A 13,562-nucleotide genomic window follows, 5' to 3' on the forward strand; every position below is an offset into this window, starting at 1 on the left:
TTATACATTAATGTGTCATAAATGTATTTGGTGGATGACATTCCGAAGTGCCTGCTCACTTCCAGCCACGTTAATGACACAGGGTTTCTGGACCCAGAAGGCTGAGGACCAGCACCCCAACATAGCGTTCTAGGCAAAAAGGCCCCTCTCCCCAACAATATTTTCTATGGAATCATTATTTTGTCTTTGAACTACATCTTGACTGTCAGTGTTTCAAGTTGCACTCTTTGTGTTATTGGTTCTCTGCCTAATTCATCTCAATTCACATGGATGCAATTTTTCAACAACAACAACAAAATCAATGTTTGACAACTTTAGGTAACCAAATATGGTACTTCTGTTTTTTAAAATATAAGTGATTCAAGTGAAAGAAATGAGAAACATAAACCAATAAGCATGGTGTTCTTCTGGTCACCAATTAAGATTTTTAGTATATTATTTAAGTCATGGAGAAAGTAATAGAAAGAGTTGGTTGTGTTTTCTTTATTGAGTAAAGCACGGAGATATTGTCATTGTTTAAGAAAGTTTAGGGACAGCATTAAGGAAGCCAGGATAATAAATGGGACTGAAAAATAAAAAAAGTCTCTATATTCACACACAAATTGAAAACTCTTCAAGTCTAGAGGGCATATTCTGTGCTAAATTGATGTGTGTGGTGAGATAAACCTATGAGTAAAGTCAGCCCCATTAAACTGGTGCTATGTCTGGAATTTCTGGTGACTTCATTGATGAGAAAAAGTGCCAGGGCATCTGAAGCGCATCATTGACTGTGCCGCATCATTATTAGCTGCGTGACTTGGTTAGGGGCCAAACCTCTTTGAGGGTCAGATTGTTAAATTTCTAAATTGGGATACAATGCTTATCTCTCAAGGACTTTTATGGACTAAAGGAACTCATCAATATGTCTATGTGGTAGAGTTTATCCAGTTGCATTTCCTGCTGAGAACACAGATAATGTCCAGTTCTCAGCTCCCCCTACAATTAGGTGGGACCACAGGATTAAGTTCTGCACTATGAGATGCTGGTAGAAATGATGTGGACATTGTCCAGTAGAGGCTCCTAAAATGCCATCTGCAATCATCCAAGACCTCTTTCGGCCCTACCTGCTAGCAAAAGGCCCAAGATGCCATCAGCATTTTAAAGAACATGAAGTATTTATCTGAGGTGGCCTCTGAAGCGCTATACCCTAAAAGGACTCTCATTAATCTCTGAGATATAGGGTAAATTTTAGTATCTCTATGCTTGCACCCTGGTCCACAGAATCCTGGAGGATTAGTGGTTAAGTGTTTAGCTGCTGAAACATGAGGTCAGTAGTTCAAAACCATCAGCCACTCTGCAGGGAAAAGTTGAGGCTTTCTACTCCATTAAAGGGTTACAGTCTCAGAAACATATAAGGGCGATTCTGCACTGTCCAAGCAGATCGCTATGAGTCAGAATAGGCTTGTTGGCAGTGGGGTTTATATTTTCACAAAAGCTAACTTACATTGTCCAATACTACAGAAATGTTCTATTATTTTTCTCTGTCCATTATTATCTAATATCTTCTGGGCAGTATATGAACTTAAATGGGGAAAAACACTTACTCCCTGGTAATTCAAGTACCATTTCCAGTTGATTCTGATTAAATGAATGTTTATTTTGTATACATTCATCAAAACACCTATATGTCAAAAATGGTTTTATTCACTGAGGATTGAAGGTAAATTCAACATAAACCTGGCCCTCACGTAGCAAACAATATAAAGCATAGTGACTTTAATGACATGGATGAAGTAAAGCTTTAAGCTTTGGAGGCCTTCGTTTGCTGATGTGCCATAACTCAAAAAGAAATAGCTGTGCACCTTCATTAATAATCTGAACATGAAATATGTGAAGTATGAATCTAGGAAATTTGGAAGTTGTCAAAAGTAAAATGGAAAGCATAAATTCCAATATTTATGCACCAGTGAGCTGTAAAAGGCACGAGGAGCCTAAGTGGCATATCGTTACATGTGAAGTGCTACCTGCCAGTCAGCAGTTGGGAGCTACCAGTGATGCTATGATAGAAGGACGTGGCTTTCTAGTCTCTGCAGAGTGTTATAGTCTCTGAAATACACAAGGGCAGTTCTCTTCTGTCCTATGGGGTGGCTATGAATTGGCATCAACTTGGTGGCAATGAATCTGAGTGAGCTGAAATGGAATAGTATTGGCCATTTTAAATTCAACAATGTTACTGTCTACTAAAGAGGAATGATGTAGGCATCATGAAAAGGAATATTTCCAGTTCTTTACCACATTACAACACTGCCAGTGATATGATAATATCCATATGCCTAAAATGAAGATCAGTTAATATGACTACTATTCAAATTTATGCACAAATCACTATGGTCAAAGATGCAGAAATTAGAGATTTTATTAACTTTTTCTGTCTCAAATGGATTGAACATGCAAGTGAGATTGTGAGACTGACTAGTAATTAGAAAACAAAAGTTGGAACCAGAAGAAAGATCGGTAGCTGTAAAATATGGCCTTAGTGAAAGAAACAACCCCAGAGATTGCATGATAAAACTTTAGCTCAACAATGTATTCATTGAAAACATCTTTTCCCCACAACATTGATAAATGGGCTTTGCCAGATGAAATACTCAGGGATAAAATTGACCACATCTGTGGAGAAAGACAATGGAGAAGTTCAATACCATCACTAAGATCAAGGTCAGATACTGAATGCAGAACAGAGTATTAATTGCTCATATACAAGTTCAAGTTGAAGCTGAAGCAACTGAAAGTAAATTAATGAACGGCAAAGCATAATTGTAAGCACATCCCACCTGCGTATAGAAACCATCTATGAGACATTGAACGACAATGACTGACGATAAAACCATTTGTGTGATGACATCAAGGACATCTTACCTGAAAAAAGAAGATTGTTAAAAAGGTGGGGAAGAAAGAAAAGACCAAAGTGGATGATGAAAGGGATTCTTACATTTTCTCTGGAAGGCAGAGTCAGTAAGGTGAAAGGAAGAAAGGATGGAGAAAAAGAACTGAACAGCTCTCCAATGATGGCAGGAAAAGCCAAGGTAAAGACTGTAAGGAAATGTGGGAACACCTGGAGTTAGAACACCAAAAGGGAACACACATGCACACACACACACACACACACACACACACACACACACCAAAAAAAAACAAAACACTTCTTCTCTAGATGACCTGATGAAAAAAGACAAGCTTTAAAGTCCAATGTAAGGATGGCACAGGACTGGGCTGCGTTTGGTTTTCCTATGGGCAAAATATTAAATAACTTAGGTAGTATCACTAGAAGATGGAAGGACTGCATATAGTCACTTTCCCCAAATTAATTGGTTGTCAGTCAATTATTTCAGGAGGAAGTATATGATAAAGAATTGATGGTACTGATGGAAGTTCAAGAACTTATCATACTAGAGGTGGACGAAGAATGGCATGGCACTAAGATTGGAAGAAGATGTATTAATGACCTGCAATATACAGATGACACACATTGTTGAAAGGCAAGAACTTAAGCATGTAATGGGGAACATCAATGACAACTGCATTGAACTTCAACATAAAGAAAACAACAATCTTCAAAACTAGATTAACATACCACTTGAAATGTAGAAGAGATAGAAGCGGTCATGAGTTTCATTTTACTTTGATGGTAATTTTGAGGAAATAAAATAACTAATTTCACTGGTAAAGTGCTACAAAATACATCTTTAAAGTGTTAAAAATAAAGATGACACTGAAAAAAAATGAGTTGCTTCTAACCCAAGTTATTTTATTTTCAGTAGCATCATACACACACAGAAGCTGAACAATGAATAAAGAAAACCAAAAAAGAACTGAGATCTTGTATTTATGATGCTGGTAAACAATATGTAATCCACCTTGAACTTCCAGGAAATTGAACAAATCCGCCTTAGGAGAAATGATCAGAATTATCTTTAGAAGTGAGAATGGCTAAACTTCTTCTTAAGGCTTGTGGATATGGAATCATCAGGGAATATAGTAGAACACCATGCTTGGCAAAATAGGAGGTCAACAAAAAAAAAAAAAGAGAGAGAGAGAAAGATTCTCCATCAGGTAGATTAATAATACTGGCTTCAACAAAGGCCTCAAACCAAGGAACATCTGTAAGGATGGCAGTGTTTTGTTCTGTTGTAAATGAAGTTTCCATGGGCCTGAGGTGACTTAATATTACCTAACAAACAGCTGTCTTAAATAGATGCTGATACTACTGTAAAATAATAAAATATAAATTATCTAAAAGACTCAATGAATAGTAATGTTTGATCACTACATATTGTTTCAATAAATCATTAGGCCCTGACAGCGGTTTGTTCTGCTGTCGAACAGATACTGGCTTCATCACAGGGTCAAACCCAGGAACAACTGTAAGGATGGCACAGGAGTGGGCAGCATTTTGCTGAAACAAACTTGATGACATTTAACAACTACAACAACTGATACACAACTATTATCATGGGCAGATGACGCATGCGTGTTTGTGTTAAGAAGGGATTCTAGTAATCAATAGAGTTAAAAATTACTATGCAAATAGACGAAGCTTGCCAAAGATATGTTTTTATGTTTAAGACAGGAATTACTCTCTATGTGGCTTCAGCATTTCTCAGGCTAGCAAGTGCAGTGAGCAACAGCTGCAGGCTCCATGATTGAACTTCAACTATTGCTCCCTTGTTTGGGAGCTAAGCCAAACTGGATGCTAATAATCCTTGCTCAAAAGTGCTTTTTGTGGACTTTCAACATTTTGTTCAATTTGGATGAGGCTATTAAATTTTTTCCCATTTAATTATCCTTTCTCTGTTGTTTCCTGTAATCTTCAATGTTCATTCTCATTTCATCAATTTAACCCCTTTTCCACTCATGAATGCAAAAAAAAAAAAAAAGAACTGCTCCAAAGATTTGTCAAGGATGTGACTTCTCAGAAGATGATCACTTTTTATTTCCCTGACCAGTCACTGGGTGAGTTCAAACCGTCAACCTTCAGGTTAGTAATCAAGCACTTACTCATCTGTGCCATGCAGCCACTCTTTCAGGAGCAAGTAGAATCTGGCTTTTGAGAATTCGCTTGAAGCAGCTATACTCCATTCTTATCTTTCCCTTGTTCTTTTCTTCGTTGTCCCAAATTACAGTCCTGGGAAAGCCACGCTCATCATCAAGCTTCAGAATTCATTCATTTCCAGTAGCTCTGCCTTTCCTCCAGTTTCAGAATTAGAATGACTTGCACATGAAACACAACACTGTACATGTGCATGAGTGTGGTCCAAGAGGGACTGAAGGTCTAAGGTAATTTCACCGAGCCTTGGGCCTTCATTTATGGGCTCAGTTTTAGTCAACAACTCAGAACAGCACTTGAAGTGTCAATTACCAACATGTCAGCTGGCTTCGTCTCTTCAGTTCTGTTTTCACACTGTCACCAGTACTGTGATTGCTCGGGTTGGAAATGTCAGTAGCACTGATAGAAAGATCCCAGAGAAGGGTAAATGATGTTAATCGTGTACTTACTTCTCAAATGTTCTTTTCAGGGCATTTATTTCCAGGACATCGATGTGCTTAATTGGATTTTCTTCAACTCAATTTTGAGTGGAGAAAATAGCAGGTATTCTTTCAAAATTGCCTGAGTTCCTAATTGCACAACTTCACAGTGATTTATATCATGCCAGGGCTGTGCTGCGTTCAAAAACTACCTTTTAATTCTGATACAAGCCCCAGTAGACAGTTTCAATAAGACTTACTATATGTCCCTTCTCTGAAACTAGCAACATTATTGACAAGAGTTGTCTGATAAATAAGTAATTTCAATTTGAGACATCACATTTGAAGAGAATTGTACATCATTCTTTGGGTATACATAATACAGAAAATCTACATAATTTTTAAAGCTCCCGATGAATGATTCTGGGGCTGGAGATTTTTCTCCCTCGCTTCTCTCATGCTACGGAAAAGTCAACCACCATTTACTTTTACAAGAAGATTTTAAGAGCAACCATACTATTTTACAAATATGTTGTACAAGACCTCTTGACAAGTATGGGTAAGGAAGGGTGCCACTTTGAGGAGTGAGGTGCACCTGACCCAAGCCATAGTCTTTTTAATCACCTCATGTGCATGTAAAGGGTGGACACTGAATCCGGTAGACAGGAACTGACTCCATGACATATAACATCAACAACAACAACATACTCTTAGAATGGATGCCCATCCCCCAGCAGTGATGCCATGCAATGCTAGGGATAACTGAAAGAACTTGTAGTCATCTTAACAAACTGCAACCAGAGATAAACCTTGTGATCCCAGCCTCTACCCCGCCATGGCAATGTAGCCACTTTGGAGCCTGGGGATGGAGTGTTTGCACACTGAGCTGTTACCCTCAAGAGCAGCAGTACAAAACCACCAGACCTTCTGAGAGAGAAAGATGAGGCTCTCTATTCTTGGAAATATTCTATGCCTCACTATGAGGCAGAATCGACTTGATGGTAGTGAGCCTTCATGGTAGCCTACTGCTCACCATCTGTCCATGTTTAGTCATTAGTAAATTATCAACAAAGAAAAGTGAAACAGTCACAACCTGTCTAAGCTTCATGTCTCATTGACAATCATGCTTCCCTTGCACAATTTCTGGGTGCTCTGAAGGTGATGTATTTAAACCTGAAGACCATATTGGATGCATAAGATGTATATAAGAAATGGTAGCTGTAATACTAAATTTACCAGGTTGTGTACTTCTTCAATTACTGAATTTGTATGACTAACTTTGGCAAGCCTACATATAGTTTGACTTTTATTTGAGAAGATAATAACTCAATCATGGATGGGGGAGAAAATAAAAAAATTTCAAAATGGCAATGAGCAGCAGTTTTTGTAAAAGGCATTAGCAAATCTTAATACATTTAAATAAAGATCAATTAACTTGATTTCCTTTATTTTAACAAGAAAAATTAATTTCCTTAATTAATCTTTTGATCTTTTAAAATGCTAGTGTGCACTGATTGCAAGAAAACTTGGCTGTGGGAATAGTATTTAGGAAATTATTGTTTCAAACTGAAAATTTGAAGATTAATGATTAGCAAATCTCTTAAATGTGCAAATTTAAAATCTTTGGAGAAATCAAATTACTAGCAGTGTTAAAACATTGTTTCTGCATTTAATGCCAAATTTTAATATTCATTACTAAAATTGTAACAAAAAGTTACAGTGAAACTTTATTTAATACTATCTTCATTTTATTTTTATATTTGGAATGCTCCCACTATACTACTTATATGCAGCTTGACCAACTTGATTTTTTAAATCACTTTATTGGGGGCTTATACAACTCTTATCAAAATCCATCCATCCATCCATGCATCCATCCATCCATCCATCCATCCATTGTCTCAAGCACATTTGTACATATGTTGTCATCATCATTTTCAAAGCATTTTCTTTCTACTTGAGCCCTTGTTATCAGCTCCTCATTTTTCCCCTTCCTCCCCCCCCCTCATGAACCCTTGATAATTTATAAATTATTATTTTTTTCATGTCTTGCACTAGTCCAATATCGCCCCCACCCCATTGTCTGTTGTCCATCCCCCTGGGAGGGGGTTATAGTTAGGTCATTGTGATCGGTTACCCCTTTCTCCCCACACCTTACCCTTACCCTCCTGGTATGGCCACTCTCAATATTGGTCCCAAGGGGTTTATCTGTACTATATTCCTTGTGTTTCTAGCTCTTATCTGTACCCATGGACATGCTCTGGTCTAGCCAGATTTGTAAGTTAGAATTAGGGTCATGCTAGTGTGGGGTAGGAAGCATTAAAGAACTAGAGGAAAGATGCATGTTTCATTGGTGCTACACTGCACCCTGACTGACCCGTCTTCTCCTCATGACCCTTCTGTAAGGGGATGTCCAATTGCTTACAGATTAGCTTTGGGCCTCCACTCCACACTGCCCCCCTCATTCACATTATGATTTTTTTTTCCTCTGGGTCTTTGATGCCTGATACCTGATCCCATCGACACCTCTTGGCCACCCAAGGTGATGTGCTTCTTCCATGTGGGCTTTATTGTCTCTCAACTAGATGCTAGCTTCCTTATATTCAGGCCTTTAAGATGCCAGATGCTGTATCTTTTGATAGCGGGGTACCACCAGCTTTCTTCAGCACATTTGCTTACACACCCATTATGTCTTCAGAGATCGTGTCGGGAAGGTGAGCATCTCAGAGTGCCAGATTATTAGAACAAAGTGTTCTTATGTTGAGGGAGTACTTGAGTAAAGGCCCAATGTCCATTTAGCTTCCTTAATGCTAAACCTATAAATAAATGTACATAGATCTATTTCCCCATCATCATATAAAAATATATTTACATATGTACCTACCTTTATTTAGATCTCTATAAAAGCCCTTTGCCTCCTAGTTCTTTCCTCTATTTACTTTTACCTTCCTCTTGTTCCACTATCATGCTCAGCCTTCATTTGGTTTTAAGTAATTCCTCTTGGTTACATTGCCTTTGATCAAATCCTACCAGAACTTCTACACCCTCCTCACCACCGATTTTTGGTCACTTGTTCCCTTGTCCCTGGGCTTGTTGGCCAACTTGATTTTAACACTTGGTCATTCAGTTAAAAATTTTAGTCAGTACATTTCCCAAGAGGAAAGCGAATTTTGGGAATAATGAGGGCAACAAATTTATAGATGTGCTTTACACAATTGATCTATGTATTGTGATGAATTGTATGAGCCCCAATAAATTGATTAAAAAAAATTTTAGTCAGTACATCTCCAGTGTATATTATGAAGACTATTTCCTTTTGTTAATACGACAAATTATTTCTAAATTAAAATAATATATATTTTAAATATAGAAGTTATATAATATGCTTGGAGAAACCTTTATAATTCAGAACCTCAAAAATCATTCTTAAGATTCATTCTTACATTATCCATTTTGGAATTAGTATAAGTTAACATAAATATGAAGATATAAATATAAGATAAATTGGAGTGGTATTGAGGATGCCACAGGGTTGCTATGGGTTGACACAGACTTCATGGCACCTAACAGCAACAATAACATACATGTTAGTGTAAGCTACCTTACACAAACTGTCTGGAAAGAAGTACAGCTAGAATTATTCTAAAGGGCAAGGATGGTGAGACTTCATCTCATATTCTTGGACATGTTATCAGGAAACACCAGTCCATGGAAAAGGACATCATGCTTGGTAAAATGGAAGGACAGCAAAGCAGAGGAAGGCCCTCTGCAAGATGAAGTGACACAGTGCCTAAATTGTTGGGCTCAAAGATAAGGAAAATCGTGGCAATGGTGCAGGATAGGAGAGGGCTTCACTCTATTGAACAGAGGGATGCTACCTGTCGGGAATGACTCATAGCCCCTAATGGCAACAACATAAATATAAAAAAAGAAACCATATATGGATCTTTAAAATAAACTATTTAAACTGATTTCAAAATATGCATGGGGTCATACTTGCATTTATAATTTAAAAAAAATAATATTCTTATAACTGGTAGACTTCACAATTTGTATACAGATTTATTCTTAAATTCTGTTAATGCAGAATATAAATTAAAAACTCAATTTTGTATGTATAGCTTTACTTAAATATCCAGCCCCTGCATGTGTTAGTTTGTCATCCTGCAGTGGCTTTTGCCATGCTATTATGCTGAAAACTATGCTTTGGGGGTATTAAATCCAATTAGATCACTCATGGTGGACCGGTATTAGCAGAACTTCCATGCTAAGGCTGACTAAGAAAAGCCTTGTGATCTGATTATCAAATATTAGCCAATGAAAATCTTATAAATCAAAAGAAAATGTCTGATATGGTGCTACCAAAGTTGGAATGGAAGTTGACATTCAACTTCCACAGTGGTCATGCACACACACAAAAAATGTGCTTCGAAGCTGTGCTGTCGCCATGGAGCTGCTGGGCGAGTTTATCTACTGGGATGGGCAGCTGCGGGTGTCCTTTGAGGTGCCGAAAGACGGCGACCCTTTCGAGGGCCTGTTGTCCGGCCGGCGTTGCAGCATATGAGGGGGAGCGTGAACGAGCTGCTCAGCCCCCTGATGCAGCGGGAAGCGCAGGACCCCGCGGCGGCGGCGGCGGCGGAGGAGGAGGCCGTGGACGGTGAAGTCGGCCACATATAAAAAAAAATACTACTTCACAGCCACCAAGATGCCTGTGATAAAGATGATCAAAGGCAAAGGTGATGATGAAGATGGTATAGAAGATGAAAATAACGTTGTTAATGGAACTAACTCAGATGGACCTTCTGCAAAAAGGCTGAAGTCACCATTTTTACAATAGTTTTGATAAGATTTTTAACTAAAAGACTGCTACTATCCTAATTACCGTGCACTACCATGTCAGGAAGACTTAAGCATGTTATCATGCTCCTGTTTGGAAAAATCATCTTTTATTCCCCAGGACGATTTTAATCAAAGAAAAAAAAATCTGTTTTCTTGAGTGGAGAAGAACTGTCAAACCATTGAAATAAAATTAGAGCCCTTGGGGGGGTGGGGGGGGGATGTGCTTCAGCGTACCAGTGATCATTAAGATGGTGGAACTTTTCATTCTTTTTAATGTGGTGTCTATCTGAGTCAGAGCTGCCCTGACAGCTACTCACAAGAACACAAGTTACAATCAAAACCTGCCAATGATGGTCAAAGGAGAAAGAATGAACCAATGAGTGCTGGCAGAGGAATGGGAGGTTTTTGCAGTTCGGACAGTGCTGCTGGCAGGAGCCTGGGCACGATAAATTTTGGCTCACTTCCTTGGGAAGAGCAGGTACGCCTTTGGGCAGTACATAGGTATGTTAAAAGGCAGTTGTTAACAACAGTTGGACAGATATTTCATGACCATCAGGAAAGAAATTGGAAGATCGTGACAGATGGACATAAATGATACAGAGAGCCATGGGTAGAAAGTAGAGCATGGACATAAGAAGATTTGCCAGTTTAAACAGGACACAGAAATGGACAGGAAGGACAGCGCTTCCTGATGTGGAACAAGACATCCTTGTCCAAACTGAAATTCACATTTTAAGAAAAAATGTGATTAGTAGACAAAAAACAACTGACCAGTTGCCAATCAATTAATTCAAACTGTCGTTAGCCCAGTGTGTGTCAAAAAAGAGCTCCCTCTATAAAGTTTTCAAAGACTAGCTGTACTTTGACTAGCTCACCGGATCTTCCAAGATGCCTCTCAGTGAACTAGAAATTCCAACTTTTCAGTTAGCAGCCAGAGGTGTAATCATTTTGTCATCCTGTAACTCTCTGCTCCAGATTACCTTAAATGCAACAGTTCTGAGGGCGCAGTGGGAGATCATAAATCCTAATCATCTTTGACAGGTAATTTTCAAAAGACCTCCTCATATTGAATACTATAAAATGTCAGGGAAAAAATATTAATATTTTCTTTTTTTTTTAAGTAGAAGATGGAAGTGCTGGTAAAGAATGGAAGCAAATTATTTGAGCTCTAGTGGTTAGCCTGGGCAATAATAAGAGGATTTATATGCATCAGATAATTCATAAGCATCATTTAGGGATCTTAATCACTCTGTAAAATAGGTATTATTCGTTTGAGCATGCAGATAAGGGAAGATTCCCAGAGAAATGATATCAGTCATCTAATAGGCCATGGCAACGATTTGAAAATAAGGGAGTTTCAGATCTATGATACAAACGTTATACTCACCATAATGCCTGAGAAGGAGATGAGTAGTATTGACAGGGATCATACTAGAAAAGAGAAGTGGTAGCAAGAAAATAGAACAGAGAAGTATCAAGATGTTAGAGGAAGCATTTTCTCACATTACAATTATGGTTTGAGCTGAACAGAGGTCTTCAATTGTTGGTCCATTTACCTGCTAATCAAACAGTTGAAGGTTTGAATCAAACCAGAGGCAACTCAAAAAAAAGTTCTGAAAGATCTACTTCCAAAAAAGTCAGCCATTGAAAACCCCATGAAACACAGTTCTACAGTTCTACTCTGACCTAAATGGAACCTCGGTGAGTTGAATTCTACTAGAATACCACTGGTTACCTGTGACTTTTCATGGGAAATTAGAGCAAATGGAAAGCAGCTTCCTTCTTCAACAATCAGTGCTGGAAAAAATGGATGTTTTTTTGCAGAAAAATGAAGCAAGAATCTTACCTCACTCCATGCACAAGAAAAATTTCAAGATGGATCACAGACCTTGAGGTAAAACCCCAAACTCTTAGGGCCATTAATGAGGGAATTGGGACCAACCTGAGAACTTTGGTGCAGGGAATACATAGGCTATTGGACATAGGGAAGGACACAAATACAGAGGGGGCACAAATTGACAAGCAGGATATACTGAAGATAAAACACCTGTGTACACCAAAAGAATTCACCAAGAGAGTAATAAGAGAGCCCACGGACTGGGAAAACTTCTTTAGCAATGACATCAGAAAAGATCTTAACACTAAATCTACAGTACTCAGCTAGGCTTACAAAAAAACCAAAAAACTAATAGCCCACTGAGGAACTGGGCAAAGGACCTAACAGAAGTTTCACAAGGGCAGAAATAGAAATGGCCAATAAACCTATGAGAAAACATTCCCGATCATTAGCCATAAGAGAAATGCAAATTAAAACAACTATGAGATACTATCTAACACCCTCAAAGATAGCCCAATTCAAAAAATCAGAAGGTAACAAGCGTTGGAGGGGCTGTGTTGAGTTAGGAACTCTCATCCACTTCTGGTAGATCTGTAGGTATATACAGCCACTATGGATGTTGATTTGGCTATATCTAAGACAGATGGAAATCGAGCTACCGTACAACCCAGGAATCCCCCTACTGAGCATATACCCAGAAGAGGCAAGAAACAAACCATGGCCAGACATCTGTGCTCCAATGGGCATCACAGCACAGTTCACAATAGCAAGGAGTTAGAAACAACCCAAATTTCCATCAACGGATGAATGGATTAAAAGACTGATACATACATACAACGGAATATTACACATCCCCAAAAGCAGTGATAAACACATGAAGCCCATCATTGCATGGGAAGAACTAGAGGAAGTTATGCTAAGAGAAGTGAGGCAAACACAAAAGGACAAGTACAACATGAGTCTGCTGAGGGAAACGTAAAAAGGAAAAAGGGGCATGGAGGAAAAGCTACTGTATACAAACATTCCTGGCGTGATGTCCAAGTACTATGGCAGGGGACCCAATCCAGGGATACATATGGCAGCCAACTAAAAAGGAGGGGAAAAGAAAGAAAAAACAAAACGACATGGGTAGCGGGGGAACAGGGCACTAACTCACCCAAGGTGTGTATATCTATCTCCACAGGAGAGAGGGAGAGGGACAAGACTTCAACCCAGTGCACCTAGATGTGAATGCAACATACAGGTATGAAGCATGGAGTCATTAAAGAGGTCTTCAGGGCCGGCTCCAAACCCAAATACGTGGACTGTCCCCGCCCCCAACCCACCACCCAGAAAGAATTCACTTCAGAGGACAGCACTGAAGCTGCAGTTCAGGGAGGGG

At 38.8% G+C, this 13,562-nt stretch overlaps 1 pseudogene; it reads left to right on the forward strand.

Annotated features, from left to right (window-relative positions):
* Nucleotides 1–9,952: 9,952 nt before the first annotated feature.
* On the forward strand, nucleotides 9,953–10,547 carry LOC101654180 (annotated as a pseudogene).
* The last annotated feature ends 3,015 nt before the right edge of the window (nucleotides 10,548–13,562 follow it).

Source organism: Echinops telfairi, unplaced genomic scaffold, assembly GCF_000313985.2.
Source record: "Echinops telfairi isolate 266 unplaced genomic scaffold, ASM31398v2 ScPeMD7_7468;HRSCAF=8506_0, whole genome shotgun sequence".
Lineage (NCBI taxonomy): Eukaryota > Metazoa > Chordata > Mammalia > Afrosoricida > Tenrecidae > Echinops > Echinops telfairi.